Source organism: Manacus candei, unplaced genomic scaffold (genome assembly GCF_025592945.1).
Source record: "Manacus candei isolate 608988 ecotype Guabito, Panama unplaced genomic scaffold, ASM2559294v1 h1tg000142l, whole genome shotgun sequence".
Lineage (NCBI taxonomy): Eukaryota > Metazoa > Chordata > Aves > Passeriformes > Pipridae > Manacus > Manacus candei.
The window spans coordinates 728,418-755,869 of record NW_026138190.1 but is presented as its reverse complement, the minus strand read 5'-3'; the positions used below and the strand labels follow the sequence as shown (position 1 = coordinate 755,869).

Genomic DNA, 27,452 nt, shown 5'->3' with positions numbered 1-27,452 from the left:
TAAGCCCTCTCTACCTTGTGACACGGAAGAAAAATGATTTCCAGTGGGGCCCTGAACAACAACAAACCTTTGAACAAATTAAACAGGAGATTGCCCATGCGGTAGCCCTTGGGCCAGTAAGGACAGGACAGGATGTGAAGAACGTGCTCTACACCGCAGCCAGGAAGAATGGCCCATCCTGGAGCCTCTGGCAGAAGGTGCCTGGGGAGACCCGAGGACGACCGCTGGGATTCTGGAGTCGGGGATACAAAGGATCTGAAGCCAGCTATACACCAACTGAGAAAGAGATCCTGGCTGCCTATGAAGGAGTTCGAGCTGCCTCAGAAGTGATCGGCACCGAAGTGCAGCTCCTCCTGGCACCCCGACTACCAGTGCTGGGCTGGATGTTCAAGGGAAGAGTTCCTTCCACACATCATGCCACCGATGCCACGTGGAGTAAGTGGATCGCTCTGATCACGCAGCGAACCCAGATAGGGAATCCTAATCGCCCTGGGATTCTGGAAATTATCACCAATTGGCCCGAAGGTGAGAGTTTCGGACTATCCTCTGAAGAAGAAGAGGAGCAGGTGACACGGGCTGAGGAGGTCCCACCATTTGACAAGCTACCCGCAGATGAAAGGTGATATGTGCTCTTCACGGATGGCTCCTGCCGCATTGTAGGGACAAACCGAAAATGGAAGGCAGCTGTATGGAGTCCCACACGGCGAGTTGCAGAAGCGACTGAAGGACAAGGTGGGTCAAGTCAGTTTGCAGAGCTTAAAGCCATTCAGTTGGCTTTGGATATAGCTGAACGAGAGAAGTGGCCAAGACTCTATCTCTACACTGACTCATGGATGGTGGCCAATGCTCTGTGGGGATGGCTGGAGCGATGGAAAAAGGCCAACTGGCAGCACCAAGGGAAACCCATCTGGGCGGCGGAGATGTGGCAGGACATTGCTGGCCGGGTAGAGAAGCTGAGTGTGAAGGTCCGTCATGTAGACGCTCATGTAGGCAAGAAACGGGCTAATGAGGAGCATCGTAACAACGAGCAGGCGGACCGAGCTGCCAGGATTAAAGTCTCTCAGGTAGATCTGGATTGGCAGCACAAAGGAGAATTATTTCTGGCTCGATGGGCCCATGACGCCTCCGGTCACCAGGGGAGAGACGCAACATACAGATGGGCTCGTGACCGAGGGGTGGACTTAACCAAGGACATTGTCTCGCAGGTCATCCATGACTGTGAGACATGTGCTGCCATCAAGCAGGCCAAGCGGGTGAAGCCTCTATGGTATGGTGGACGGTGGTCGAAGTACAGGTATGGGGAAGCCTGGCAAGTTGACTACATCACGCTTCCCAAAACCCGCCAAGGTAAGCACTACGTAATGACCATGGTAGAAGGAAGCACTGGATGGTTGGAGACATACCCCGTGCCTCATGGCACTGCCCGGAATACCATCCTGGGCCTTGAAAAACAAGTCCTGTGGCAACATGGCACCCCGGAGAGAATTGAGTCTGATAATGGGACCCATTTCAAGAATGGCCTCGTAGACACCTGGGCCAAAGAGCACAGCATTGAGTGGGTGTATCATATCCCCTACCATGCACCAGCTGCTGGAAAAGTTGAGCGGTGCAACGGACTGCTGAAAACCACCCTGAAGGCACTGTGTGGGGAGACTCTCAAACACTGGGAGCTGCATTTAGCAAAGGCCACCTGGTTGGTCAACACCCGAGGCTCCATCAATCAAGCTGGCCCTGCCCAATCAGAACTTTTGTATACTGTAGATGGAGATAAAGTCCCCGTGGTACATATGAGAAGAATGTTAGGGAAGACTGTTTGGATTAGTCCCACCTCAAGCAAAGGCAAACCCATCCAAGGGATTGTTTTTGCTCAAGGACCTGGTTCCACCTGGTGGGTAATGCAAAAAGATGGGGAGACACGTTGTGTACCACAAGGGGACCTAATTTTGAGTGAGAATGGTCTGTAATGCTTCATTGTATATATATATAGAGAGAGAGAGATGTATATAGTTTTAAAGGGATATAGTTTTTAAAGGGAGTTAATCTGGGCATGACATGGATGGCATAGAATAAGGGGTGGATAATGACCTAGTTAGGACAGCTGAAGACCGGTTCATCATGGTGGGTGTAACCCAAAACTGTGTATTCTATAGCCTTCCATGTCATTTCCCAGAAACTAGACTATTGTTGTCAATAGACTATTCACACCCTCTGCCCATAGAGCCTGACTCCTCAGGCTATAAACTAGGTGTTAAGAGGCCTGTGAGATAGGAGGATGCTTTTGTCCTCACACCCTTTGTGGAACTCCCCGCCCTGAGGGGAGCACTGAACATTCCTGCCTGAAATGGAGGATATATAATCTTGGAGTCTTGGAACATTTTTCAGCCCACTCGTGGGATCCAGAGGAAGGCTGCATCTCATCACTCTCAACCAGACTTAGACCACCACTGGACTGCGATCACCAGTTCTGGCCAGACTGCAGCAGCTCTCCCACCAGCAGGTTTTTCCCCTCTCCCTTTCCTTGGACTCAGGCAGGGCCCGTGGAACACCACTTTGTTCAGGCCCCAGGGTACTGGGTTATACATTTGGGTTTTGTGGGTTGAGACCAATTGTTTGTTTGTATGATTGTACTTACTGTATTATTTTAATAAATTGTTATTCTGATTTATAATCTCTCCTTTGAGTTGAGTTCATTTCCCCTGCTGGTTAACTCTTAAACCAGCACACACCCCTTTTAGGTTTGAACTTAAAGTGGAAGTTAAGTTTACAACATAGAAGGCAATGATCTGTTTGACATTCTGCACTAGGCATCACTCGGGTATGACGAACATCGCCAACATTTCTCTGTTGCACCAAAACATAGTCAATGAGGTGCCAATGCTTGGATCGAGGATGCATCCAGGTTGTCTTCAAACTGTCTTTCTGCTGAAAGATAGTGTTGGTGATGGTGAGCTGCTGCTCCGCACAAAACTCTAGCAGAAGGCGTCCATTATCGTTACAGATCCCAACACCATGCTTGCCTAATACTCCTTTCCAGGCTTCAAAGTTCTTTCCTACTCTAGCGTTGAAATCACCAAGGATAATGATCTTATCATCTGCAGGCACCTTTTGGATAAGGCGGCGCAGGTCGGTGTAGAATTTATCTTTTTCAGCAGGGTCAGCTTGGAGAGTTGGGGCGTATATACTAAAGCGAACAACATGTTGATTGTTGTGGAGTGGGAGGCGTAATGAGATAATATGATTGGAGTGACCTCTTGGCAAATTTTCAAGTTTAGAGACAATAGAGTTTTTAATCATGAAGCCAACTCCTGAAAGATGATTTTCAGTTCTGGATTTACCTGGCCAGTAGAGTGTATAACCAGCACCATGTTCTCTAAGGCTTCCTTCCTCATGGAGATGAACTTCACTGAGAACAGCAATGTCAATGTTGAGTCATGACAGTTCATGGGCAATTAGAGCAGAACGACACTCAGGACATCCACTGTCCACAGTATCAAGCATGGTTCTGATGTTCCAACATGTGAGTGTCAATTTGAACACTCATTTAAAGGCAGGTGTATGCCTTCATCTCTTTATTTGACTGCATCAGAAGGTGCCCATTGGCCGCAGTTAACCAAGAGGGGGGAAAGGGTGGAGATGAGCTTTGGTTAAGCCACCTTTTCTAGGCCTCTCTCTGTGTGGAGCAAGCAGTGCTCTCCTTGAGAAAGGCTGCTTGGTCATTCAGGATGTTGCCAAACAAGGCTGTCATCTCTGGGGTCAGCCTCAAGCAACCAATGTCCTGAACTGCCTGCATGCAGGGTTGGGTCTGCGGCTTCCAGTGCACCTTTCACCTGCCGTTTCGACCCTCACCTGTCACTACAGGGCTTTACAGATGTGGATATATCCTTTGAGCTAGCGCACTGGATTTTTTAAGTGAGGCACAGCATGCTCAGAACTGGTCCCACCCTTTACTCCTAAGGTTCATCTGCCAGGGCCTAGCAAGCTTGGACAGTGACAGCGAAGTCCTCAGGATGTAGGTTTAAATAGAGTATCCTTCTCTTTGATGAATGGCCTTCCAGGGCTAAGCGAACTCCATCTGCCCAGGTTTGGGATTAGAGTTGTCCTTCTCCTAGGATGACTGCCAGAAGGCGAGCGAGCCCACCCTGCCCATGGACACATTTTATCTGACCCTTCAGTTTTGACCTGTCTGGCATGGGAGACCCTACCGAAGGCATGTACCACCGCCAGCAGAGCTCGCAACCTCATGAGGGCACATAAGCTTCTGCCCCACTAAAATGATTTGGACGAGCCTACCTCTCCCTACTTTTACCCCCCAGCCTCCTACACTCAAACCTAACTTGCTTGGTTTGCAAGGTTTCTTTTGAATATTGCCTCAAAGCTTTTGCATTTATGTCTATTTCCCTTAAATTTAAACTTCCCATGACGGCTTCTTACCTGGGCTCTCCTGTAGCTTTGCCTTTTCTTTCTTTCAACGCTTACTCTGCCAGGTCTCTCGTGCACACAATACTCAGATTCTCAGAGCTCCCAGCGCTGTCCCCACCACACGACGTCCCAGTCCTTTTCTCACTGGTTTCCGACGTCCTTTCTTTAACGACCTCTTTCGCCCGCTTTTACCTCGGTATGTGACATCTGGCTTTTTTTTTCTTCAGAAAGTGCTCCTCAGCTTTACAACAAGCTCGTGCGAACACTGCCGTAATTCTCCTTGTTTCGAGGCAGTTTCTAATCATCCCTGATACAGGGAGTGCCCCATTTCTGGGAGCCAGATATGGCTTATTAGTATAATAAATAAATAAACCCATACAGACCCAGCTGGTTGGGGGTTCAGCAACCAAATCCCTTTAATCAAATGACACAACAGCTTATATATGCACCTTAAAGCAACACGTGACTCCCCTGACCAATCACCATGGGGTTTCTCACTGCCCATGTGCATGGGGGAACTTTGGGACTTCATTTCCCGGGATGCCCCTCTGGCATCCTTCCTAAAACCCAACTCCTACATGTAAGATAGGACAGTGCAGTCTATCAAAGTCATTCTATTAAAGCAATTGGATCAAAGCCAGCAAAAAAAAAACCAGTCATGAAGCAGAGATTGAGGTAACTCGCCCCACAATGACAGGAGGTAGTTCTCTCTATTTCACTTAACCCCTGGGCAGTGACCATGAAGAGCTGTCCCTGCTTCTTGGCAGAAGTTTCACACACTTCAAGGGAGTCTGGGGAAGAATCTGCCACATAAAAGTTGGACTTTAAGTTATCAAGGGTTTGACTGCCAGACATATTTGCAGGCCAGGGAGCAGCTTCTCTGTCACATCCTGCTTGAGAAAATGTGTGCAGTGTCTTCTCCCTTGTGATCTCTCTCAAGGTATTAAAAGAACTGAAGGCCCTTTTCAAATATTTAGAGGGCAGAAATTTTTGGTGCCTTTTATATTTCTCAAAGTAAAACCTCTTCTATGAGCTCATAGCTGAAACCTGGGGTCTTACAGTCACCATCCCTGGAAGTGTTCAAAAAACATGGAGCTGTGGCATTTAAGGACACGTTTCAGTGGTGACGAAGCCAGTGTTGGGTCAATGGTTGCACTCCATGATCTCAGAGGTCTTTTCCAACCTTAACAATTCTATGACTCTGTGGTGACTTAACCACTTCCCTGGACATTCTGTTCCAATACTTGATAACCCTTAGTCATCCCTGTGGTGCTGCAGTCAAGGAACAGACCAGTGACTTTCACAGTGTTCCTGGATCACAGCATGTCCAAAGCCAAGGACGTTTCCATCAGCACCTTGTCCTTTCTGCAGATCAGAGTCACCTGAAACCTCCAGGCCCTCCATGGTGGCAGAGACCCCCCAGGCAGCAAAGCCCTTTAGCTCCTCTAGGTCTGGAGGTTCTTTGCAGCAGCTTTGTAGCAGAGCTGCCAGATGGGCCATCAAAGGGGATGCTCAGCTGGCTCTGAAACCTTTGTGATCCTTGTTAGCCTTGACTCCAGTAGTATAATGGAAGAGTTTTGGTAGGAAGGGACCTTTGAAATTCTTCTATTCCAACTCCCCTGTAATGAGAAAGGGCCTGTTCATTTACATCAGGTTGCTCAGAGCCCCATCCAACTTGGCCTTGAATGTTTCCAAGGATGAGATATCACCTCTCTGGGCAGCCTGTGCCAGTGTTTCACCACCCTCAGTGTAAAAAATTCTTGGTTATATCTATTTCAAAGCTGCCTTATTTTAGTTGAAAACTATTTGTCCTATCACACCATATCTAGGCCCTACAAAAAGGTTGTCCCCTTCTTTCTTAGAAGCCTCTGTGGTCGTGCATCCTCCCCCCAATCTCCTCAGGCCTGGTCAATGATCTCAGGAGCTCCTGACAAGCCTTGACCAAACCAGCTGAGCAATGAAGAGCCCCTGGACTGGGCCAGGGCTGTGGGGAAGTGTCCCTGGACTGGACCAGGTGCTCCTGGATACAGGTGGGAACAATCCAGAGTGGAACAGTTGGGGAAAACAAGATAATCAGTCATCCCATGAAAGCCTTGGAATATTCCCTACCTGAACTGTAGCCCAAATGGAACAGTTTGGATACAATTCCCAAATCTTTTGGAAACTCCAGTCATTCCTGACACCAGGATGGAAATTCAGCAGATAACCAAAGGCAGTCCCCTTGGGAGCCCACACCCAGCGGGGCTGAGGGAGGCCCTGGCAGCTCCCCAGCCCCTCCCTCTCAGTGGGACACCTCTGGCAGCCTCTCCCAGCTCGGGAACCCTCCAGTTTGCAACACTCCAAAGAGCGGCGCTGATGCCCAGGACAATTCTGATCCCCCTCCACAAACACTCCTTCAGCTGGGACCCTTGTCTGGTGGCAAACACAAAGGGATTTGGGGGAGTGTTTCCCTGACAACAGGAGAATTTTGGAGAGGGACCTTTCCACCCCCAGCTCTTGATGTGTCCACACATCTCTGCCTGGGTGTGGGTGTGAATTGACTGTGGTGGGAATGTTGTTCTTGTGAATCTCTAATTCAGTCACTGGTAAAATTGTAGCACATGCTATTGAATCACTTGATAACTGTTAAACAGGTCAATGATTAAATGCTACTAATCTCTTTTAACCCCTAATCTTTATGTCCAAATCCTTTGCACCCTGACCCTCTTGCATCCCAAGGCTCTGTGTAAATCATTCCCTTTCATCAAAAAATAGATATTTTTTGTGACTTCTACTTTGAAATCTTCCTCCTTAGCTAAACTACAAAACAACTCTTATTAGGTGTTGATGTCTTGAAAACACGAAGACAATTAAAGGAAGAGAAAGAAATTGTTTTTCTGTGTTTTAATGAGCCCCATGGTGTGTTTAGAGATGAGTCCATCATCCTCAGGTACTGAGAGAAGATTGAAGCAGCTGCTGAAGAAGTCAGAAGCCAAACTGCAAGTGCCTTGAAGCATTGCTGGGCCCCACTGAGGGCAGGCACTGCCAAAGCCTCCCCAGGGACTCCTTGGAGCAGCTCCTTGGAGGCCAGGAGTGCAGGCAGACCAAGGCTCTGGGCAGGCCCCTGCAATGCTGAGCAAAGCCTGCCTTGGTTTTGTGGAGCACAAAGGCCAAGGGCTGAGCCCCAGGCCCTGGCCCAGCAGATCCTGTCCCTCCCGGCTGGCTCAGGGCTGTTTGGGGGGCACTGGGATGGGAGGGGGAGGAACAACAAAGGCCCAAAACTGGGCAACCCCTGCCAGGCTGCTGAGGGAGGGGCGAGGCAGAACCCAAGGGCAGAACCTGCCAGGAAAGTTGCTTGTGGTGGCCTGAGTGGCAGAGGCAGCTGCCAGAGGCAAGGGGACAAAGGCCTGGGTGCCTTTGGGCCTTGCAGCCCTGCCAGAGCCCTTGGCCATCTCTCCTGCAGGCTGTCCTGCCCTGGCCCTGCTGCTGCTCTGGCCTTGCAGGCTGCACACACCCCTCCTGCTTTCCCACCCCCTCCCAGCAGCATTTCTAGACCCTCCCTGATGGCTCTGCACCAGCTCTGGCTCTTGCCATGTGCACTTGGCCTTCTGAACTTGGATCCTGAGCCCCTGTGCCACAGGACATCCCTGCCAGAGCCCAGGCCCTTCTCCTGGGGGTCACTGCAGAGCTGAGCAGATCCAGGTCACCTCCCATTCCTCTGCCAACCCCCTGGGCCTGCTCTGGGCCCTGCAGGTCCTTGCCCTGCTCCCAAGGGCTGTGGGGGTGCTTAATGGTCAGGGTTTGGGGTTTAGAGCTCAGGGTGGGGATTAGGCAGAACTTTGGGAGGTTTTTTGTTCTGCTGGCAGTGTCTGGTTCCTGATTAGGGGAAGAGCTTTTTGGGCTGAGTTAGGATTAAAGTTTGGCTTTTCATACTGGTAATACAGGTTTGGGAATGGGGTGGGCATTAGAGTACCAAAAAGAGTCTGGAGTTCTGGGTTTTGGCTTTTGCTGGCTTGGAATTAGAGCAGTGGATTCCTTTCAATGGGAGGGGCAGCACTTTTGGGTAGTGTTGGGGCTTGAGGTTAGAAAGTGCATAAAGGTCCATCAGGAATGTTTGCACAGTCAGTGTTTCAGCACCCTCAGCATTCCCTGAACCTGGTTTTACCTCATTAAAATCTTTCCTCTTTGTTGGTCAAGCCCCTCTTTCCTTCCCCAACTATCTTATCCCTTTTGTCCCAGTTCTTCCTAACCTCCTCAGAACTTTCATCAGGATGGGCTCAGCTGTGTGATGATGCTGTGCAACCTCATGGAATCCTCATGGAATCAAGAAACCACTGTGAAACTGCAGAACCTCATGGAATTACAGGGACATTGTGACTCTGGGGAAAGCCATGGAATCAAGAGGCCACTGGGATACTCCAGGGCCCCATGGAGCCAAAGGAACCCAGGGCCAGTGGGCAACCTCCTGAAATAAAGGGGCCATTGTGACACTGCAGAAACCCATGGAATCAGGAGGCCATTGTGGCACTGCAGGGCCTCTTGGAAACAAAGAAACCCTGGGCCACAGTGGAATGTCATGGAATCAAGAGGCCATTGTGACACAGGGGAACCTCATGGAACAAAAGCAATCCAGGGACACTGTGGAACTTCATGGAATCAAGGGACAGTTGTGACACTACAGGGCCTTATGGATCCAAAAGAACACAGGAAAACTGTGGAATCTTGTGGAACCAAGGGACATGCAGGGCCTCATGGAACCAAAGGAACCTTGAGACATCTCAGACCCTCCTGGAACCAAGGGGCCACTGTGCCTGCCCAGAACTCCATGGGATCAAGCAGAGCCGCTGCCTCCCCCCCGCCGCCGCACGGACCGGAGTCGCCGGCTCTGCCCCGCTTGGACACCTCTGGGGTCAGCGTGTTCTTGGGCAGCACAACTGATCTCAGACCAGAGAGTTTCCCAGAGTTTGCTTTGACCCCTCTTTTCCCCAGGGACAGGGCAGCCTCTTTCCATGGTCCCTCTGCTCACACAGGGTGTCCTGCTCTTCTCCTGGCACATCCCATCTCCCCACAGAGCCTTTCCCCAGGGGAACACGTCTGTGCTGGCCTGAGCAGCCCTTCCTGCACCCCCTACCCATGCTCCCCACAGCCCCCGAGCTGGGGGGGCTGCTCTGCAGAGCAGGGGGGTTGTGGGGCCTGGGGCCATGGGGGACTCTGTTGGGCTGTGCTGCTCAAGCTGGGAGGCAGAGCCAGCTGATGGTGCTCCCTGCCACTGACCACCTCCCACAGACCCTCCTGTGTGGCCATGGAGGGGGCTCAGAGGGGCCCTGCCTTGTTCCAGAGCTGGGACATGGCTTTGGAGGCTCTTGATCAACCTGTGGAAGTCACTGAGGGCAAGATGAGTCACTCCCCAGACTCCTTTCCCTGTTCCTGCTGTGTGCCATGTGCTCCCATGGATTACCCCAGACACGTGGTACTTTATCTCTGGCTGACTCCAGCCTGGGCAGGATTCTGCTGTACTTGAGCCCAGCTCTGTCCCAGCAGTGCCCAGGCCCTGTCCCTGCCCGTGGTCACAGCACTGACACCAAGCAGAACAGTGACCAACCAGCCAGAGCACTCAGGGACCTTCCCCAAAGGCACAGAAGGAGAGTGTTGGATTGAGAAGGATGGAGCTCTGCTGCTCCCTTGCAGTGCTGCTGTTCTGGTCCCCTTTTCTCCATCCCTCCTGCACACAAGCCTTGACATTTTACAAAGGTCTCTGAAGAGCCATCTCAAAAACACCAGGTTTCTACTGTGTCCCTTCATTTGTTTTAATATACAGAGAATGTTCCTCATTTACACAGAGCAGGGTCAAATTCAGGAGGAAGATAGTGAATTAGAAGTGGGATCCAGAAAAAAATTTTATTGTGCACTACATCACAAAAAGTCAAAATATAAAAGAAAACATTCCTAACCCCTCCATAACCCTGAGAAAAGAGGGTTGGCCTGTAGCAAGTAATGTAAGGAATGATTTACAGAAGAAAACAGGCAGCTTTTTTCTCCTGAAAAGAATCCAGTCATCATTTTTCTCAGGGAAACCTTGAGTTCCTGGTTCCTCAGGCTGTAGATGAGGGGATTCAGTGCTGGAGGCACCACCGAGTACAGAACTGACACCACCAAGTCCAGGGATGGGATGGAAGTGGAGGATGGCTTCAGGTAGGCAAAGAATGAGGTGCTGATAAACAGGGAGAACACGGCCAGGTGAGGGAGGCACGTGGAAAAGGCTTTGTGCCTTCCCTGTTCAGAGGGGATCCTCAGCACAGCCCTGAAGATCTGCACATAGGAGAAAACAATGAAAATGAAACAACCAAACTCTAACCAGACACTAAAGAAAAGAAGGACAATTTCCCTGAGGTAGCCTGAGTGTGAACAGGAGAGCTTGAGGATGTGTGGGATTTCACAGAAGAACTGGCCCAGGGCATTGCCCTGGCACAGGGGCAGGGAAAATGTATTGGCTGTGTGCAGCAGAGCACTGAGAAAGCCAGTGGCCCAGGCAGCTGCTGCCATGTGGGCACAAGCTCTGCTGCCCAGGAGGGTCCCGTAGTGCAGGGGTTTGCAGATGGCAACGTAGCGGTCGTAGCACATGATGGTGAGGAGGAAATACTCTGCTGACATGAAGAAGACAAAAAAAAAGAGCTGTGCAGCACATCCCATGTAGGAGATGGTTGTGGTGTTCTGGAGACAATTGTGCATGGCTTTGGGGACAGTGGTGCAGATGCAGCCCAGGTCTGTGAGGGAGAGGTTGAGCAGGAAGAAGCCCATGGGGGTGTGCAGGTGGTGGTCACAGGCTACGGCGCTGAGGATGAGGCCGTTGGCCAGGAGGGCAGCCAGGGAGATGGCCAGGAAGAGCCAGAAGTGCAGGAGCTGCAGCTCCCGCCTGTCTGCCAATGCCAAGAGGAGGAACTGGGCCATGGAGCTGCTGTTGGACATTTGCTGCTTCCCAGCACAAGGACCCTGATCAGAAACAGGAAAGGACAGACTCCTGTTAAGAGTTAAGACAGACTCCTCTAAGCAAAGCCATTTTATTTCTCACAGAAATCCCCCAAACTGAAAGGCTTTCCCTTTCCCTTGTTTGTGCTGGCTGAGGTTGCTGTGAGGAACAGGAGCTCTGCCCATGTGCTGCTAAGGGTTCAGTTTTCCCCTTCTCCAGTGGGGACATGGAGCTAGTTTGTGACAGCATCAAACCCTCCCAAGGGATGTCAGGCATCATCCACCTTGAATGGAAAAGTTCAGTCTCTACTCTCAAGACGTGGAAAGGCTTAGCATGTCCTTTAAATAATGTTGTCTGTGTTTATTATTTTCTATGGTTGCATCTGGTACTCGTTCTTGTTAGGACTACAAATCCTCATTTTTATGATGGAAAATGTAAGGAGACTTTAAACAAGAGAGGACAAACAGCTCAGCTCTCTGTAGCTCAGTGCAGAGCCAGGAGAGCTGCAGAGCACCTCCGTCTGTTCCCATCTGCCCTGTGCTTTCCCTCGTGCTGCCTGAACATAACTTCACATGCAAATTAATTTTTAATAAACCCAAATACCTACAGTCTGATGAGTGCAGGGCAACACTGTTAAAAGGGCAGTTTTGGTAAATCTTCTCTGTTCCAGCCCAGCAATGCAGCATTGCCCAGGGGAATCTCTGGCTGTGCAGGCTCTGAAGGCAACATCAGAGCAACCCTGAGGGGACTGGAAAAGTGACCCAGAGCTACATGTAAGGCACAGGTGTGGGGATTTCTGATACTGCCTGGTCTCTTCTCCTCCAAGAGAAATAGATTTGCAGTTTCAGTGCCTTGTCCTGAACTGTGAAATTAATTTTTAGGACCAATTTCCCACCCAGAAAACACATATTTGAAGATGGAAAGAACAGGATCCTTCATTTTCAGGTATCCCATGACTTGCTGTACTTTCTTAAAACTCCTATGAGAAATGTTCTGTAATGACCTGGAGCTCTGAGCAGCCCTCACAACCTGCAGCCTCCTCTAAACAGGTGAAGAGCTTTTCCCTGCCCTCCCAGGGGTTGCTCCTTGCCCACAGCCCTTGTGCCCCAGCCCTGGGAGCAGCTCCCTGGGCCGGCTGAGAGCTGCCCCTGGCAGGCAGCAGAGTCCCTGCCCAGCACAGCACCCTGGGCTGCAGGACCCTGCTCTGCCCCACAGCCCTGGGCACCCCTGCCTGTATCCCTGGCTTCACAGCTCTTCCAAAGTGCCCCAAAACAGCCCCTGCTCACCCATCTGGGTGAGCCAGCTGGGGCTGGGCCAGCTTTAGGAGATGTCTCCAGGAGCTGCCCCTGCACTGCCCTGCAGCCACAGACTCACCATGTGCAGCCCTGCCAAGGTTCCTCCTGCAGGGAGCTCTCAGCCATCCTGCCAGTGCTGAGCCCCTTGAAGCTCTGTCTGTGCCCTGCTGGTGTCCCTGAGCTGGCCTGGCAGTGCCCTCAGCCCTGCTGGGCTGTGCAGAGGAGCTGCTCATCCGCAGAGCTGTCTCTTTGAAGCTCTTCTTGCTTGCCAGGAGCTCCCTGTGTGCCAGGAGCCCGGCCCAGCTCAGCAGCACAGCAACAGCCCCAGGCATTTCATGACCCTCAGGGGGGTTGATGTTGTTTACATGAGACTCAGTCCCTGAGAGGAAGTTCAAACAACTTCTCAAGAACTCAAAATGAGTTTGAAACAGTAAAGTTTCTTGTAGTGCTAATGAGTCTCACTGAGGGACACAACTGAGAACGTGTCCCCAGGTTCCAGTTAGAGCAGAAAACTGCAGACAGTGATGCCAAGGATGGACAAGCAAGGGAAAGGTGGCTCTGATGCTGAAGAAACCTTGACTTGTTTCCTGGGAAGGCAGATCCTGTCCCTGCCTCATTCCTCAGGGCTCTTCCTGGGGCACTGGGATGTGGGATGTGCAATGCCAAGGGCAGGCCCATGGGGTGGCACCTGCCAGGCTGCTGAGCAGGGACAAGGAGGCCATGAGGCCCCAGGGCTGCAAGGGGCACTCCCCTCCTCCTGGCCTCAGGGGCACAGACAGCAGCCATGGCCAAAGGCCTGCAGAAGGTGGCTCTGGCAGGGCCTTTCAGCTTCTCCCCCTCCCTGTCTCCTCTCCAGCCCAGGCTGTCCTACGGTGTCCATGCCCTGCCCCTTTCCCTGCAGGCTGTCGTCATCCCCCCGGCTGCCCCACCTGGCTGGCACCTTCCTGCACTGACATCTCTGCGTCCTCCCTGGCTCTTCCTGCACACACAAAGCCTTGGACTGACCCAGACTCCTTCTGGGTGATGTGTTGCATCACACCATTGCCCTCAGAGTGAAACTCCTTTCTCTTTGTTTCCAGTCTGGACCTCCCCAGCCACACTTGGCATTAATTCTTTATTTCTCATGCTGTTTCCTGCTATGACAAAAGGATCCACCCTTCAAGCCTTCTCTGGCTACTCCTGTACTGTCCTCAGTCTCCACACCATGGAACCCAGAGCTCCTTAGTCCCTATAGAGTGGTCATGTGCTTGAGGCCTCCAAATCTTTTCTTGGGAGATCCCTGGGTACTCTCCAAGGTGTTTGCAGATGAACACATGGTGCTCATAGTCTAAGGAAAACACAGTCATACATTTTTCCAAGGCCTGTAGTGGCAGAACAAGGGGCAATGACTTTGAACTGAAAGACCAGGGTCTTATATTGATAATAGGAAGAAATATTTAACAATGAGGGTGGCAAGAACTGAAGTAGGTTCCCAGAAAACTGGATGTCCCATCCCTGGATTTGTCCAAGGTCGGGGACTGTGAGTAACCTGAATTAGTGGAAGATGTCACTGTCCATGTCCAGTGGCTTAGACAAGATGACCTTTTATCTCCTTTCCAACCCAAACCACTTTGTGATTCTTTGAGTCCTAAACTCCTTCCCCAAAGAATTGCCATATCTAGGACATGAATTACCATTCTAAGCCCAAAAGGTAAAAAAATAATTAAAAGAGAGTTCCAAAATATCTGTGTGAAGGCTTCACCAAGTGGGTCAATGGCAGAACCTCCCAGGATGACCTCACAAAAGTGGGTTGGGTTTTCATACTCAGGGTCTGAGACTTATCATGGGCAACAAGAAAGCACATTTGGGGACTGAGGAAGACTTGTCATTGGATTCCTAGGAAAGAAACAAAGGAAAGGAAAGGATGGAATCACAGCAGTTTGAGGAGGAACAAGCATGAGAAAACAGAGGGAAAAGGAATGAAAAAACTGGTCATGGTAAACAGGAGGTTGCTCAAGACACTTCCCAGGCCATGCCCTGACACTGATCCCCACAGCCTGTCGCTTTTTCTTAATAACTCCATTGCTAAGAAGTTTCTCTGTCCAGGGACTTCTCTGCTCCTGGCACAGATTGTGGCCCAAGTTCCAGCCCCTGCAGTGGGAAACACTAACAGTAAACTCCTGAGTTCTTTGGAGGGCCAGACTGGAGGGTGTGTGTGGGGCTTGGGAGAAAAAACAGTGAAGAAAATGCAAAGCTCAACTCGCTACAGGGCCCGTGGGGATCAGAACAGACACACAAATCAGATGAAAGTCCTGTGGTGTGTGTTGCCATAGCATGGGGGAAGAATGTGGAGTGGGGTGGAAACTGCGAGATCTCTTTGTTCTCCTCGATATCTAGAGATGTTTTGTACAAACCAAGTGCACCTCCTACCAGAAAATATTCTGTACAACATGCCCACAAATGAAATGGAAATTGGACCACAGTCCCACCCACAGCACTTTGCACAGTCCTGGTTAATGAGGTATAAAATGTAGCCTGACTTTGTCCCTGATTGGGGGCTGAGAATGGACCCAACATGTGCAGGGACAGAGGGAGGGGTTTGTCCCCCTGGCCCTGCCCAGAAGGGACACCTTTCAGGAAGGGTTGTGGCCTTGGCTGTGCTGAGGGTTGCCCCGGGCAATGCAGCTTGGGATTGCAGTGGCACTGTCAGGGCTCTGCAGAGCTCCTGGCAGTTCCTGCATTTGTCCCCAGCAATGCCAGAGAACTGCAGGGGTTGCAGTCAATCCCTTGTGCTCTTTGGGACCCCGCCTGGCTCTGCTGAATGTCAGCAGGCCTGGAGTTCCCAGACTGTTCCTGCATCCAGGGTCGGGCCTGCAGTGACGTTTGTGCAGCATTCAATTGGTGCAGTGGCAGGATGGCCATGGATCCATTCCTGCAGGAACACAATGGTGCTCCATCCCAGGCACAGATAAAATGGGCCCACAAATGTTGGAAGGATAAGAACCAGGGAGTTTTGGCACTGTGGAACCCCATGGAACCAAAGGAACCCTGGGACATGGTGGAACCTCATGGAATCAAGGGGACATTGTGACCCTGCAGCACCTCATGGAACCAAAGGGAGTCTGGGACGTGGCAGGGCCTGATGGAAACAAAGGAACCTCCTGGGAACAAAGGGACCCTGGACACTGCCAAAAGTCAGGGAGACAAGGGAACCCCAGGACACTGTGGAATCTCTTGGAATCCAGGGGCCATTGGAATACACTGGGGTCTCCTGGAACCAAAGGGAACATGGGACACTGCGGAACCTCATGGAATCAAAAGGACCCCAGGACTTTGTGGAATGTCAGGGAATCAAGGGGCCAGTGTGACATCCCAGAACCTTTTGGAACCAAAGGGAACCAATGGGACATTGTGGAATCTCATGGAATCAAGGGTCCATTGTGACCTTGTGGAACCTGACAGAATCCAGGGGCCATTCTGATTCTGCAAGGCCTTCTGGAGTCAGAGGGACCATTGTGACACTGTGGAACCTCATGGAATCAAGGGTCCATTGTGACCCTGGGGAAAATGATGAATCAGTGGGCCATTGTCACACTGCAGGGCCTTATGGAGCCCAAGAACACTGGGAAACAGTGCAACCTCATGGAATCAAGGAGTCATTGTCCCACTGCTGAGCCTCAAGGAATAAGGGATCCAATCTTTGCCTCGGATTTTGTCAACAAAATAAGGAATTACAGAAGTGTGATTGAACCACTTTTGTCCCACAGGTTTTAATTATTGGTAAAAAGAGAATACTTATATAAAATGAATCCCTTTGTTCTTACAAATGATCAGACAAAAGATCTTAGAATTATTTACTACACAGTATAAAAGCTAAAACAAGTATAAGATAGGATAGTGAGTTCAAGAAATGTTTGGATGATCCTCTCAGGCTCATGGTGTGACCCTTGGGGATGATCCTGTGCAGGGCTAAGGGTTGGACTGGATGATCTTTGTAGGTCCTTTCCAACTCATCCTAATCTGTCATTCTGTGATTATCAACCCTGTGTTCAGCACAAATCCAAAACACAGCCCTGCACCAGCCATGGGGAAGAAATTTAACTGTACTCCCCCTGAAACCAGCACACTGTTTACGGGGACTCCCAACCGACCCAGGACCCCACCACACACACACAGTCAGCCATAAACACAGTGAAGATGTTGACCAATGTGTTATTTAATCTTCTGAAAGACTGGGCAGCTCCCTGAAGCTCAAAGCATGAAACCAGTCAATTGAGAGGCACTGAATGAGCAGAGAGCAACTGGAGGAGGAAACCAGGGAGCAATAGGAAGGACACACATCCAGCAAGTCTGCTGAAGAGATGTCCTTTGACATGGCCATTTAAACAGGAGAGGTGGAAACACCTGAAGGGAGAGGGAGATGAAATTATAGACGGAATAGTGGTAATACAGGTAGAGGGGCAGATCAGTATTTCTTCTCCTGCCATCAGTACACTTCCAGGAAATTCTTGTTCTGCCATGGTGGGAAAACTTTGCCATTTCTTAAAAGTACTCCAATGACCCAGTAATGAAAATGTGCTTAATTATTATTTAAATGTATTTAAATAATATAAAATAATGTAAAAGTATTAAAACTGTGCCTCTTTCCAGACAGACATCACTTGTCTGGCCATGACCAGGCAGCACCACAGGCTGTGCTGGATTATGGGGTGTCTCCAGTGGCACAAAGGAATCAAGGGGCCATTGTGACACTACAGGGCCTCATGGAACCAAAGGATCCCTGGGACACTGCATGATGAATAAGGGAATAGAAACAGAGGTGGAAAATGTCATGGTTTCAGGAGTTTTCGTATTTTAGGCTGTTTTTCCATTTTTTTGGAGGGACTGTCTCTTTAAGAAGGAATGCCTGCCCCACGCTGGGGCTGGGCAGGGAGGCGAAGAAAGAAGGAAAATGCCAGGCAGCAAATGGAACTTTTTCTCCTCCCTGGACCCCGGGGGTGGTGCCTGGAGAGTCCCCACGGCGCCGTCCTGCCCCGGGGCCCTGCTGCTGCCGCCCCGAGCGCTGAGCTCGCTCAGCACCACGGCCGGGGAGAGCCCAGAGTGACCCTGAGCCCAGGAACGTGCTTCTGCTTGTGCCCCCATTTCCCAGAGTTTCTTTGGCTTGCTGGGGCAGAGGGGGGTGGTTATCAGGGAGGACCCTCCACCATTTCCCCCTTTATTCCAGGGGTGCCACGTGGGCGAAGAATTTCCCTCTTTGTGGGTCAGCTGTTCCCTGCATATCTTTGTGGTTGCTGCTATTTCCTTGTTAGTAAACTCTTAATTTTAAGAGTTATATCTCTCTGTATTGGTAAGAAATAAAAAGAGAGGGATTCAGTTCATTGGAGTTCCAACCACAATTTTTGTCTTTAAACAAAGACAGCCCCTCAGTTGCATGAGACTGTACAGAGTCACAAATGCCCAATCGTTCCATAAGGATCCACAGTGTCCTGGGTTTCCTTAGGTTCCCTGAGGTCCTAGACTGTCACAATGGACATTTGATTCCATGAGGCCCTGCAGTGTCACAGTGGCCCCCTGATTCCATGAGATTCTGCAGAATCCCAGAATTCCTTTGGTTCCATGAGGTCCTGCAAGATCATGGTGGTCCCTTGATTCCAGGAGGTTGCACAGTGTGCAAGGCTTCCTTTGGCTTCATAAGGCCCTGCAGAGGCACAATGGTTCCTTGATTCCATGAGGTTGCACTGTTTCCCAGTGTTCTTTGGCTCCAGAAGGCCCTGCAGTGTGACAATGGCCCACTGATTCCATCATTTTCCCCAGTGTCACAATGGACCCTTGATTCCATGAGGTTCCACAGTGTCACAATGGTCCCTCTGACTCCAGAAGGCCTTGCAGAATCATACTGACCCCTTGATTTAATGAGGTTCCACAATGTTACAATGGACCCTTGATTCCATCACATTCCGTAATGTCCCATTGGTTCCCTTTGGTTCCAAAAGGTTCTGGGATGTCACACTGGCCCCTTGATTCCCTGACGTTCCACAAAGTCCCGGAGTCCTTTTGATTCCATGAGGTTCCACAGTGTCCCATGTTCCCTTTGGTTCCAGGAGGCCCCAGTGTATTCCAATGGCCCCTGGATTCCAAGAGATTCCACAGTGTCCTGGGGTTCCCTTGTCTCCCTGACTTTTGGCAGTGTCCAGGGTCCCTTTGTTCCCAGGAGGTTCCTTTGTTTCCATCAGGCCCTGCCACGTCCCAGACTCCCTTTGGTTCCATGAGGTGCTGCAGGGTCACAATGTCCCCTTGATTCCAGGAGGTTCCACCATGTCCCAGGGTTCCTTTGGTTCCATGGGGTTCCACAGTGCCAAAACTCCCTGGTTCTTATCCTTCCAACATTTGTGGGCCCATTCTCTCCCTGCCTGGGATGGAGCACCATTGTGTTTGTGCAGGAATGGATCCATGGCCATCCTGCCACTGCACCAATTGAATGCTGCACAAACGTCACTGCAGGCCCGACCCTGGATGCAGGAACAGTCTGGGAACTCCAGGCCTGCTGACATTCAGCAGAGCCAGTCGGGGTCACAAAGAGCACAAGTGATTGCCTGTTGAAGGGATTGAAAACGTGCAAGTGCCAGCAAGAGGAGGCTGCTCTGTGCCCTTGGTGGCACAAACAGAGCAGGAAGCTGGCCCAGGACAGTTGTTCTCCCCCAGCCTCTCTCCCCAGCCATTGCCAGCACTGGCTGCTCTACTCAGGGTTAGGGGTGAGTTTTGCTGGGCCCCCCTCCATCCTCCTGCTGGGCTCAGGGTCTGTGCCAGGGCCATGGCCAGCCCTGCCCGGCCTCTCTGCTGGCCCAGAGCCCGGCAGAGCCTGGAGCAGGGCTGGCTGTGAGGCCCCACAGGGGACACGGCCTGTCCAGGAGCTTGGAGAGGGGCTGAACAGGAAGGCCCTGGGTGCCCAAGGCCAAGGACTGCCCTGGGCATCCCGTCAGAGGGGCCCTTCCCCACCCTGAGTGCTCCTGTGCTGGGCTGGGCCTGCCCAGGGGGCTGTGGGACCAGCTGGGAAGCAGCGGGGCACAAAGGGGCCATGGAGCCGCTGCCAGGGGGGGACAGCAAGGCAGGGACAGACAAGGGATTGCTGGGCATGGCCTGGGCTGTGCAGGGGCTCTGTGGGAAAGGCAAAGCTCCCCTGCAGTTGGGGCTGCAGGAAAAGTCCAGAGCCCAAAGAGCCTCAAGGGCTGTGTTGGACACCAAGGCTGCAGGAGGGAAATGCAGGGCTGCTGTGCAATGGGGAGGGGGGTTAATTCCAGCAGACACTGATGTGGTGCTCAGGGACTCCATGGCTTCTCTGCCTGAGGCTTTCCTGGAAAGGTCTCTCAGGCCTCTGTGCTCAGGGAAGGGCTTCAGGGAGGAGGAGAGCACGTCTGGGCAGGAACCTGCTGAAATCCCCGAGGGACAAATGGCAGTGTCTGCCCCTGCAGGGGACTCAGCCTGGCCATGGCACAGCTGGAGCTGCCTGGCTGGGAGCAGCCCTGTCAGAAGCTGTGGGTGGGCAGGGAGCTGGGCAGGAGGCAGCCGTGTGCCCTGGCAGCAAGGGAGGCCAGGAGCACCCTGGGCTGTGGCACCAGGACATCAAGGACGGGCATTCTCCAGCTCACTGTGGCTGAGGAAAGCTGCAGAAAGAGCTGGGATGTTTATAAATTGTACTGAGTTTACTTTCTGTTTGTGGGCAATGAAGAGAAACTTTCTGTGGCTCTAAGTCTCACCAGTTCCAGACCTCCCAAAGAACACAAACCTGATGAGTTGTGGTTCCCACTCCAGTGGCACTTGGAGCTCCCTCCGTACCCAGAGCACAGAGCTCCCTTGTCCCACAGAGTCCTTGGAAAGGGAGGGATTAAGGACACAGGACAGGCTGTGGGGACCAGTTGCAGGGCATGGTCAGGGCTTTGGGGTGGTTGTGAGCCCAGGGCAGGACCCGGCACTTGGCCTTGTTAAACCTCCTCCAAGTGGCCTGGGCCCATGGATCCAGCCTGTCCAGATCCCTCTGCAGAGCCTTCCTGCCCTCCAGCACATCAACACTCCCCCCAGCTTGGTGTGCCCTGGGAACTGCCTGAGGCTGCACTCGATGCCCTTGTGCAGATCATTGAGAAAGAGATTGAAGTGCCCTGAGCCCAGTGCTGAGCCCTGGGAACACCCCTGGATGGAACTCCATTGCCCACCACTCCTTGGGCCTGGCCATCCACACAGATGTTTGCCCAGTGAACAGCTGCTGCAGAATGTGTTTGATAAAGGTCCTGTAAGCCCAGAATATTGGGATGAGTGCAGATTTAGCTCTGCACAACAGAGCATTTCATTCATTTTCTCTCTTCCTCCCTCTGTGGATTGAGGGATCTTGTGACTTCAGTGTGTGACTCACTGTGTGCAAAGGTCAAGTATGGACAGCAAAAAAGAAAATAGGCCACGAAAACGGAAATATATTCTCGTTGCTTCTTTAATACAAGATATTCACTTGGAATACACTTCTGAGATCTGTCTAATTAACCACAAAAGAATTGAAGACTTACAAGTCAATTATTCCCAGGGTCTTGTCTCGTTAAGATGCCATCACTGAGAAGAAAGTGTGGAGGAATGAGCAGACAAGGAGACCATCCCTGGGGCTGGGGCAGCAGGAACTCAGAGTCACTGGTTCCAGGTGGAAAATGGACTGGGGGATGTTTCTGGGAGAGCCCAGAAAGGGTGTGCTGGTTTCAGGGGGAGTACAGTTAAATTTCTTCCCCGTGGCTGGTGCAGGGCTGTGTTTTGGATTTGTGCTGAACACAGGGTTGATAATCACAGAATCACAGAATATGCTGAGTTGGAAGGGACCCACGAGGATCATCCAGTCCAACCCTTAGCCCTGCACAGGACCATCCCCAAGAGTTACGCCATGAGCCTGAGAGCATCATCGAAACACTTCCTGAGCTCTGTCAGCCTTGGTGCTGTGCCCACTGCCCTGGGGAGCCTGGTCAGTGCCCAACCACCCTCTGGGGGAAGAATCTTTTTCTAAGACCCAACCTAACCCTGCCCTGACACAACTCCAGGCCATTCCCTCAGTCCTGTCCCTGGTCCCCACAGAGCAGAGTTCAGGGCCTGCCCCTCCTCTGCCCCTCCCCAGGAAGCTGGAACTGCACTGAGGTCTCCCCTCAGTCTCCTCCAGCTGAACACACCAAGTGCCCTCAGTGTCCTCACACACCTTCCCCCCAAGGCCCTTCCCCATCTTCCTTGCCCTCCTTTGGACACTCTAATGGCTCAATCTCTCCCTTCCATTGTGTCCCCCCAAACTGCCCCAATGGTGCAGGTGAGGCCACCCCAGGGCAGAGCAGAGCGGGACAATCCCCTCCCTGGCCCGGCCGGCCATGCTGGGCCTGATGCCCCCAGGACAGGCTTGGCCCTCCTGGCTGCCAGGGCACTGCTGACTCAGGGCCAACTGGACACCCACCAGCACCCCCAGATCCCTTTCCCAGCACTGCTTTCCAGCCTCTCCTTCCCAGTCTGTCCGTCCCTGCGGGGTTGCCCCATCCCAGGGCAGAATCCGGCACTTCCCCCTGTTGAAGTTCTCAGGGCTCCTAAAGAGCCGGGAGGTCACTTGCTGACCCAGGGCTCAGTGGTGACCTCCCAGGGGTCATCCTGAGGAATCTCCTGGAATCAAGGGTCTATTGGGACACTGCAGGGCTTTATAGAACCAAAGAGACCATTATGACACTGTGGAACCTCATGGGATTGGGAGACTGGTGTGACACTGTGGAATCTCAGGGATGTCTGCTGGAAACTCAACACAGCAGAGAAGAGGTAGTTTAGGAGATTCCTGGAGTGTATGGAGGATAATTTCCTGCTCCAGCTGGTAAATGAGCCTACCAGGGGTGGGGCCCCACTAGACCTGCTGTTCACAAACAGAGAGGGGCTGGTGGGAGATGTGGTGGTCGGAGGCCGTCTGGGGCACAGTGACCATGAGAGAATTTTCAATACTCAGGGACACAAAGAGGGTCATCAGTAAAACTTCTACCCTGGACTTCCAGAGGGCAGATTTCGACCTACTCAAAAGACTGGTTCAGAGGGTAGCTTGGGAAAGAGCCCTGGAAAACAAAGGGGTCCAGGAAGGATGGACATGCTTCCAGAAGGAAGTCTTGAATGCACAGGAGCTGTCCCAGTGTGCTGAAAGGCGAGCCGGCAGGGAAGACGACCAGCCTGGCTGAACAGGGAGATTTTGAAGGAAATTAGGGGGAAAAGAGAGCTTACTGATTATGGAAAAAAGGGCTGGCTACTTGTGAAGAGTTTAGGAATATAGTTAGGTCATGTAGAAAGAAAATTAGAGAGACAAAGGTACAATTTGAACTCAATCTAGCCACTTATGTCAGAGATAACAAGAAGTACTTCTACAAATACATCACTAGCAAAGGAGGAGCAAGGAAAATCTCCATTCTTTGTTGGACATGGTGGGGAACATAGTCACCAAAGATGAGGAAAAGGCTGAGGTATTTAACACCTTCTTAGCCTCAGTTTTCAACAGTAAGACAGGTTGTCCTCAGGACAAGTGGCCTCTGGAGCTGGTAGACAGAGACAGGAGGCTGAACAGCCCCCCTGTAATCCAGGAGGGAACAGTCAGTGACCTGCTGAGCCACTTGGATCCTCACAAGTCTATGGGACCAGACGGGATCCACCCAAGGCTGATGAGGAGCTGGCAGAACAGCTCGCCAAGTCACTCTCCATCATTTACCAACAGCCCTGGCTCACTGGGGAGGTCCCAAATGATTGGAAGTTGGCAAATGTCACACCAATCCACAAAAAGGGCTGCAAGAAGGACCTGAGAAACTCCAAGCCTGTCAGCCTGAGCTCAGTGCCTGGCAAGGTTCTGGAGCAGATCATCCTCAGTGCAGTCCCACAGCACCTACAGGATGGACAAGGGATCAGACCCAGCCAGCAGGGGTTTAGGAGGGGCAGGTTCTGTCTGACCAACCTGATCTCCTTTTATGACCAGGTGACCCACCTGGTGGATGAGGGGAAGGTGTGGATGTGTCTGTCTGGACTTCAGCAAAACCTTGGACACTGTCTCCCATGGCACACTCCTGGAAAAGGCTTGGACAGGGGCACTCTGCTCTCCGTCCTCAGTTTGGGGCCTGGGGCTGGAAGGAAGAAGGACAGGCAGGGGATTTGCCTCCAGCCCAGAGGGAAGGCCAAGGACATTCCCCCAACTCCGGCCCCGGCAGGACGGCGGTGGCAGCGGGGTTGTCCTGCAGCCGGGGGCCATTCTCGACTGGGAGAGGCAGCACAAGAACAGGGGTAAAGAGGCACTGACTTCCTCCTGTCCTGCCTGGGGGGCCAGATTTCTAGAGTGTCCATAGAAACCTCCAAACAATCAAGATTCAGCTCAAAAAAGCCCTCCAGGAGTTCCTCCTCTCTGGTCTCTCCACCTTGGGGGTTTTACAATTCCCCCCTGTCTGGGCTGCTGCGGGTCCCGCATGTATTGAAGGGTCTCCCTCTCTGCAGTCTTCCCCCTCCATCGACGCTGTTGGGGGTCCCAGGAATCCCAAGGGTCTACACTCTCCTCACTCCTTACTTTTCTGTTCCAGAGGTCCCTCCTCTCCAGGCTCACCACTTTTCCAGGCTGTCTAGAGTCTCCTCTCTCTTGGCTCCCAGTTTTAGGGTCCCAGATGTCCCCCCTCCTATGTGCTCCCCCTCCAGGCTGCCAGGGCTCCCTGTCTCGGTTTGAGAGAATTTGGAGTTGCAGAGACCTTGGATGGAAGTTTCCTTCCTCTGATTCAATACCCCTGGTTCTCTCCAACACAGAGAGGGACCAAACATGTCCAGATGTAAGTGAAAACAAAAAAGAAAAAAACCTCTTTACCAAGAAGAATGCTAACCAACAAAACTGATAAAACTGGGTTAAGCTAACCAGAAAATTCCCAAGCTCCCTCCCACCTGATCAAAACAGGATGGCAGCTGGCCTCCCCCCACCATTGAAACCTGGCAGAGTAGTTTGGAGGGTCAGTGCTGGAGTGAGGCTGCAGTGCTGGCACTGGCAGTTGGAGCAGGGCTGCGACTGGAGGGACCCACAGGACACCCCCCAGATCCAGCAATGAGACCTGGTCGCTGCAGTTCTGCTACGCTGGTGGTTGTAGCCCACTGAGGTGGTGGCGGAGGTCTGGGAGGTAAAAGTCCTGTGGAGTGAGGGAAGGAGACCCACAGTCTGCTGAGTAAAGTCTGAGTGTGGTCTCTGATTGGGCTCAGGGTAGGTGGGAATGCCTCTGGTACCTCCCCAGGGCAGGGAGTTCTGCACTGGGTGATTAACACCAGATCACAGGACATTTCAAGAGTCTTTGACACCTTCTAAGATGTTACAGCTGCCAGTTATGTCAGCACAGGTGGATCCATTATGGCCATCAAGAAGATGAGTTTCTTCAGGCCATGTGTGTGAATTGTCCTGCTCCCTCCCCAGGGGAGTTATCACAGGTGAGTCATTGGTGTAAGGACAAAGAGACAAGACCCAGCTCGTAGCCTCAGGTGGCAGCTGTGCCCTCCACACTTGGATTGTCTGAGTCATCAGCATTCCAGACTTTTCACACTTGTGGATACATTCTTCTCCCAGGGTAATAAAGTACAGCCCTAAGTCCCTCCCCACAGTCTACATTAGTCTGCATATTTGGTGAAAATGGAGGAGAGGGGAGGGGAGGGGAGGGGAGGGGAGGGGAGGGGAGGGGAGGGGAGGGGAGGGGAGGGGAGGGGAGGAGGAAAAGAAAAGGTGGATACCAGAGCCTTTGTGTAACCCAGGACGATGAGGCAAAGTGGATTATGTCAACGCTACTTCTGTAGGGAACCATATGAACTGTAACAGGACCGTTTTTCTTAAAACAAAACATCTCTTTTCATCACTTCTTCAGCCAAACAAGAAACGATGTTCTCATGAGAACTTCTTGCTGCAGTTTTTAGATAAAGGCAAGGGTGGCTGCAGCTCCTCTGTCAGCAGGAGCTGAGTTTGTCCTGTGGCCGAGGGGTTTGTGCAGCACAGCACAGGCCTGGGCCTGCCCTGGGGACTGTTCTGTGCAAAGGCTTCACCTGGAGCTGGAAGGGCACTGGCACTTGGGGAGCTGTAATCCCAAACATTATAGCTACCCAGAATTTGAAGGCAAAATTGGAACTCAAACTGCAAATGCTCAGTGGACAACACAAAAAGAAGTATCAGAAATAAGGAAGATTTCACCTCCGAACCGAAGGGCTTTAGATCTGATCTTGGCCTTACAAGAGGAGTCGGTACTATAATAAACAGTAGTCACTGTGTATACATAGATCAGTCTCAGAAAGTAGTGACTAATTTGGACAATCCGGGAACAAGTTAGAGTCTTACATGATGTGCAAAAGGATGGCATTTCCTGGGGATTTCAGGAGTTGTTGGAAAAGACCATTTTGGTGTCCAGACCCCTCTCAGTGGGTCAAATGAATTATAGTGACTGTGATGACAGTGATTGTTGTCTTTTATGAATTTATGTGAATTGTTGTACTAATGTTTGTAACCCAAAATATTATAAGGCTTATAAGTGAGACTTGCTGAAAATTTCAACAAGTCTCAAAGGGGGGAAATGTTGGGAAAATCTTTAATTGCAACGAACAGTGTGTAGTGTGGCTGGGTTTTGGTGGGGGGAGGGCTACAGAGATGGCTTCTGTCAGAAGCTGCCAGAAGCTTCCCCTGTCCCATGGAGCCAATGCCACTGGCTCCAGGATGGAATTCCTGCCGCTGGCCAAGGCTGGGCCAGTCAGGAGTGACAGTAACGCCTCTGGGATAACATATTTAAGAACAGAAGGTTGTTGTGCAGAAGGAATTCCAGCCAGGGAAGAGCAGAGTGAGAACATGGGAACAGCAATGCAGACCCCAAGGGCAGTGCAGAAGGAGGGGCAGGAGGTGCTCCAGGTGCCAGAGCTGAGGCCCTGCAGCCCGTGGGGCAGAGCAGGGTGGGGCAGCTGTGCCCCTGTGCCCATGGGGGAGCATCAGAGTGCAGAGACCCCCCTGCAGCCCCTGGGGGACCATGGGGGTGCAGAGACCCCCCTGCAGCCCCTGGGGGAGCATCGGGGTGCAGAGACCCCCCTGCAGCCCCTGGGGGAGCATCGGGGTGCAGAGACCCCCCTGCAGCCCCTGGGGGAGCATCGGGGTGCAGAGACCCCCCTGCAGCCCCTGGGGGAGCATCGGGGTGCAGAGACCCCCCTGCAGCCCATGGGGGAGCCCACGCTGGAGCAGGTGGATGCAGGAAGGAGGCTGTGACCCCATGGCAGGCCCAGGATGGAGCAGGGTCTTGGCAGGGACCTGCAGCCCATGGAGAGGGAAGCCCAGGCTGGAGCACGTTTTTCCCAGGCAGGACTCGTGGCCCCTGTGGGGGACCCAGGCCGGTACAGCTCAGCCGTGAGGGACTGACCCCATGGAGGAGTGGGGTCAGTGAGTGACCCATGGGACAGCAGGTTGGGAAGAGCTGCTGCCCGAGGGGTGGACTCACGCTGGAGATGTCCATCAAGGACTGTCTCTCGGCAGAAACAACAACTGACTGTAACCCCCATTCCCGTCCCCCTGCACTGCTGGGGGGAGGAGGGAGAACGTGGAAGGAGGGGTGGGGGGAAGGTGTTTTTAAGATTGTTTTGTTTCTCACTCTTTGGGTCTTATCCTGTCAGTAATAAATTTAGGTAACATCCCCACTTGGAGTCTGTTTTGCCTGTGAAGGTGATCAGTCACTGACCTCTCCCAGCTCTTATCTCAACTCATGAATCCTCAGCTGGTTTTTTTCTCTCCTCTGTCCAGTTGCAGAAGG

At 52.0% G+C, this 27,452-nt stretch overlaps 3 protein-coding genes across 31 annotated transcripts in view; 2 read left to right on the top strand and 1 right to left on the bottom strand.

Moving 5' to 3' along the window:
• LOC127462835 (zinc finger protein 239-like) overlaps nt 1-27,452 on the top strand; it is a 306,020-nt gene that overhangs the window by 43,627 nt on the left and 234,941 nt on the right. The gene's annotated exons all lie outside the window — the stretch shown is intronic.
• LOC127462846 (zinc finger protein 239-like) overlaps nt 1-27,452 on the bottom strand; it is a 293,082-nt gene that overhangs the window by 43,960 nt on the left and 221,670 nt on the right. The gene's annotated exons all lie outside the window — the stretch shown is intronic.
• LOC127462842 (zinc finger protein 239-like) overlaps nt 1-27,452 on the top strand; it is a 211,337-nt gene that overhangs the window by 10,045 nt on the left and 173,840 nt on the right. The window lies entirely within an intron of this gene.